A 5,654-nucleotide genomic window follows, 5' to 3' on the forward strand; every position below is an offset into this window, starting at 1 on the left:
GACACTGGCACCCCACTTCAGTACTCTTGCCTGGAAAATCCCATGGATGGAGGAGCCTGGTAGGCTGTAGTCCATGGGGTCGCAAAGAGTTGGACATGACTAAGTGACTTCACTTTCAATTTTCACTTTCATGCATTGGAGAAGGAAATGGCAACCCACTCCAGTGTTCTTGCCTGGAGAATCCCAGGGATGGAGGAGCCTGGTAGGCTGCCTTCTATGGGGTCGCACAGAGTCAGACATGACTGAAGTGACTTAGCAGCAGCATTGCTTAAGTCTTATAATCCTCATGAAAATATGAGTCAAATACTATTACTATTTCCATTTTACTTATGAGGCCACTGAGACAAAGTGAAATTAAATAAAATTTTGAATATTTCACAGCTGGCAAATTATGCATCCACAGTAGGAATCCAGGCAGTCTGGTGCATTTTTGTATTCTGGCAACCACTTTTATCCAATGATGGGGTAAGACTGACCAGTAACTATGTCCTTACTGGTCTCTGTCTAAATACTCTGCTATTTGCAGGATCAAATTTTATCTATTCCTATCTTGAGGGATGGTAAAAGAACCTTGCCTGTTGAAGGAATAGTGAGGAGACCAGTATGGGTAGACCATAGTGAGCAGTGGTGGGAGTGATAGGAACAAACCAGGAGAATGGACTATAGGGGAAGAGGATGAAAACAGGGAAAGTCATTAGGCCTTTAGGCAGCTAAAACAGTAATTACTCCCTTTATTTCCCTTATGTGAAAACGACTGCATAACTTTTATTCCTCTTAAAATTTCCCTATATCTAAATGAAGAGAATTGATAAAGTTTTCAACTATCCAGTAAAGCCAATGACTTTCATACTGTATGGGAGAAATTCTTTTTCAAATGTATAGTGGAAGTAGTTGATTTTTTTCAGAATCACATGCTTCACCATCAGTATTATTGGTTTTCTAGGATATCATCACTTGAACCAGAAAAAATAGTTGTTAGATTATGCTTCTTTTCAGCCCCCACAGCATAACTTCAAGTGGTATTTAAGGCCTAAGAAAAAGGTTATTAATGAATAATTAACCTGTGTTAAATTAGCAAAGAAACTTACCATAGAATTTTACCATCAGTAAATGAACCACTGATGTACTTACTTTTATTGCCTGTGATATACTTATTTATCCATCAATTACTGTGGGGTATGAGGGCAAGTTATTTAACTTCTATCTTTCAATGCTTTCAAATATTAAGCATCTATCTCCTAGTCATTTGTTTGTTTTATAAAAGGAATAAATAAATTACTGCATGCACAGTGCTTACTGTTGTAAGTAAGTACCTGGTACTTAGTAAACACTCAATAAGTCCTCTTTTATTAGGTATTCTGGTGCTTAGCATTTTTATTAATGAATGATAATTCTGCTTATTTTAAAGAACTATTTATTAAGCACCTCTTATGTGATAAACAGTTTTATATGCATTGAAGGTAAAGAAGAAAAATGTGGCACTTACTCATTTTTTAAAAAGGACTCATGGATAATGGGGCTTCCTTGGTGGCTCAGCTGGTAAAGGATCTGCCTGAAATATGGGAGACCTAGGTTTGATCTCTGGGTTGGGAAGATTCCCTGGAGGAGGGAACAGCTACCCACTCCAGTGTTCTGGCCTGAAGAATTCCATGGACTGTCCATGAGATCACGGAGTCAGACATGACTGAGAGACTTTCACTTTCATGGATAATGATGGATATGAACATGTAAACTATATATTCTAAAAGTGGTGAACACTAGTGATGCATATATAAATTACAGAATGTAAAATAAACCTGAATTATTAATCCCATCCTAGAGCTGGTGTGTTTTATAGATAAGCAAGTCCTATCAGAGTCTTATTCCTCAATTTTTCAAGGAAAAGTCATGCTTCTTCAAAAATCTGTTGAGGTGCCAAGTGGCAGAGAAGCATCTTTGTTTCTTAATGCCAACAATCTGTGCAGTCCCATCATAATATTTATTAAATAGTACATTGTCATAGATTCTTGCACATTTTAAAAGGGTATTTTGATTTGTTCCATGACTCACAGCTGTGTAACATCAGCACAACCACTAATGGGTAACTCCCCAAAAGGATGAACATAATCTATTATTAACATGGAAAAACAGCTCAGCATGTATGCCACGACTCCATCTTCCAACATTTTTTGTTCTTTTGAAAATTTCAATATGCACTTGAAAGTTCTTTTTTCTCCTGTCAGAAAAAAATAAATAAATCAAAAAGAATGTTCTTCACTGAAAATTTAAGAGGGAATAAAATAGTAATGACAAGATGCTTATTTGTTAGGTATATTTTGACCAAGGGTACACGACATTCAGCCATAATGTCAATAAGGCTAAACCAAAAGATAATACACAAGCATATAAGGCAGAAATCTGTGAGTGAGTACATTTTCTTCCTTTGTATATATGCAGCTTTCCTTTTAAAAAGGAAGACATCTTATTGACTGAGAATTATGTAGATTCACTGTTAAGTTCTAGTCAATTTAGTCATAAAATATCACAGTGTAATTTTGTATAACAGAATACAATGTTATGGGATTATATGACTGCAAGTGCTATGATTCAGAATGAATTTCTTCCCAGGCTAAAAGCATTATGTGTATATTTTTATACCAAATATATAATGATGAATAATAAAATGCAGGTTTAATTTAGAAAATGGGCATGATATTTTATATACTAAAAGGAATTTTACTAAAAATAAATTCTGTGGTAAATTTAAATTACATACAGAATAAAACTTCTAGCATGACAAGTGAGGACCTTTGTAAAAACACTCCTCCATGAAACTAACTAAAAGCCTTGACACATTTTGTCAAAATCAACTTTTGTAGAACTTCTGTAAATAAGCAAAGTCTTTCAAAAAATTAAGAGGTATTTGTTCAGGGAAAATGCTGCTGAATCTTGGTAACAAAATAGAATTTGTGATGTATTAACTTGGTCTACATTTATTCTCCTCTTCTCAGTTCCACAGTAGCATTGAAAATCAACAAGCTAGGAAATATGGTGATGTTAAAATCAGTCTGTGGTCACTATAAGAAGCAGACCAGGCTTGGAGCTCCTTAAAATGCCCCATAATAAAAGTTTTATCACCATTTGAACTGTCTTCAAGCTCCTTGGGAAAACCCTGATATTTGGATTGCTTTCATATTCAAAGCTGTATCCCCATAGTATTTATAAAAACCAATCAGTAGAAATTGTTTAACATTACATATGCCAGAAGCTATGATACTTGTTGGAGTTAACAAGTGCTTGGTCAAAATTTTTTAAAAGTTTAGAAAACAAAATATCCAGAGAAGGATGTGAAAAGCTCTAGAGAGCCAGAAGGTTACACACATTTGCAGGGCTACGTGTAGTCCCAGGTAAGAAATATCTGTTCAGTTGTTATCTGACCAGTGAGTTAATTGTTCCAAAGATGGAGAAGCTCTATATAGTCAGCAAAAACAAGACCAGGAACTGACTGTGGCTCAGATCATGAACTCTTTATTGCCAAAATCAGACTTAAATTGAAGAAAGTAGAGAAAAGCACTAGACCATTCAGGTATGACCTAAATCAAATCTCTTATGAGTATACAGAAGAAGTGAGAAACAGATCAAGGGATTAGATCTGATAGACAGGATGCATGAAGATCTAAGGACGGAAGTTTGTGACACTGTACAAGAGGCAGAGACCAAGACCATCCCCAAGAAAAATAAATGCAAAAAGGCAAAATGGTTGTCTGAGGAGGCCTTACAAATAGGTGAGAAAAGAAGAGGAGCTAAAGGCAAAGGAGAAAAGGGAAGATATACCCGTTTGAATGCAGAGTTCCAAAGAATAGCAAGGAGAGAGAAGAAAGCCTTCCTCAGTAATCAATGCAAAGAAATAGAGGAAAACAATAGAATGGGAAAGACTGGAGATCTCTTCAAGAAACTTAAAGATACCAAGGGAACATTTCATGCAAAGATGGGCAAAAAAAAGGACAGAAATGCTATGGACCTAAAAGAAGGAGCAGATATTAAAAAGAGATGGCAAGAATACATAGAAGAACTATACAAAAAAAAAAAAAAGAACTTAATGACCCAGATAACCACGATGGTGTGATCACTCACCTAGAGTCAGACATCCTGGAATGAAAAGTCAAATGGGCCTTAGAAAGCATCACTATGAACAAAGCTAGTGGTGATGATGGAATTCCAGTTGAGCTATTTCAAATCCTAAAAGATAATGTTGTTAATGTGCTGCACTCAATATACCACAAAATTTGGGAAACTAAAAAATGGCCACAGGATTGGAAAATGTCAGTTTTTATTCAAATCCCAAGAAAAGACAACACCAAAGAATGCTCAAACTACTGCACAATAGCAGTAATATCACATGCTAGCAAAGTAATGCTCAAAATTTCTCCAAGCCAAGCTTCAACAATACGTGAAACATAAACTTCCAGACGTTCAAGCTGGATTTAGAAAAGGCAGTGGAACCAAAGATCAAATTGCCACAATTCATGGGATCATCAAAAAAGCAAGAGAGTCCTAGAAAAACATCTACTTCTGCTTTATTGACTATGCTAAAGACTTTGACTGTGTGGATCACAATAAACTGTGGAAAATTCTTCAAGAGATGGAAATACCAGACCACCTGACCTGCCTCCTGAGAAATCTCTATGCAGGGCAAGAAGCAACAGTTAGAACTGGACATGGAACAACAGAATGGTTCCAAATAGAGAAAGGAGTATGTCAAGGCTTCAAATTGTCACATTGCTCAATTAACTTATATGCAGAGCACATCATGAGAAACGCTGGGCTGGAAGAAGCACAAGATGGAATAAAGATTGCTGGAGAAATATCAATAACCTCAGATATGCAGATGACACCACCTTTATTGCAGAAAGTGAAGAAGAACTAAAGAGCTTCTTGATGAAAGTGAAAGAGAAAAGCGAAAAAGTTGGCTTAAAACTCAACATTCAGAAAACTAAGATCATGGCATCTGGTCTCATCAATTCATGGCAAATATATGGGGAAACAGTGAGAGATTTCATTTTTGGGAGGCTCCAAAAATCACTCCAGATGGTGACTGCAGCCATGAAATTAAAAATTGCTAGCTCCTTGGAAGAAAAGCTATGATCAACCTAGACAGCATATTAAAAAGCAGAGACGTTACTTTGCCACCAAATATCCATCTAGTTAAATCTATGGTTTTTTCAGTAGTCATGTATGGATGTAAGAGTTGGACCATAAAGAAAGCTGAGTGCCAAAGAATTTATGCTTCTGAACTGTGGTGTTGGAGAAGCCTCTTGAGAGTCCCTTGGACTGCAAGGAGATCCAACCAGTCCATCCTAAAGGGGATCAGTCCTGAATATTCATTGGAAGGACTGATGTTGAAGCTGAAACTCCAATACTTTGGTCACCTGATGCAAAGAGCTGACTCATTGGAAAATACCCTGATGCTGGGAAAGATTTGATGCAGGAGGAGAAGGGGATGACAGAGGGTGAGATGATTGGTTGGCATCACCGACTCAATGGACACGAATTTGAGTAAACTCCAGGAGTTGGTGATGGACATGGAAGACTGGCGTACTGCAATCCATTGGGTCCCAAAGATTTGGACACTTCTGAGCAACTGAACTGAACTGAGTAATTTAATCAAGCAGTGA

This window comes from Bos indicus, chromosome X, assembly GCF_029378745.1.
Source record: "Bos indicus isolate NIAB-ARS_2022 breed Sahiwal x Tharparkar chromosome X, NIAB-ARS_B.indTharparkar_mat_pri_1.0, whole genome shotgun sequence".
In the NCBI taxonomy this organism is placed as follows: domain Eukaryota; kingdom Metazoa; phylum Chordata; class Mammalia; order Artiodactyla; family Bovidae; genus Bos; species Bos indicus.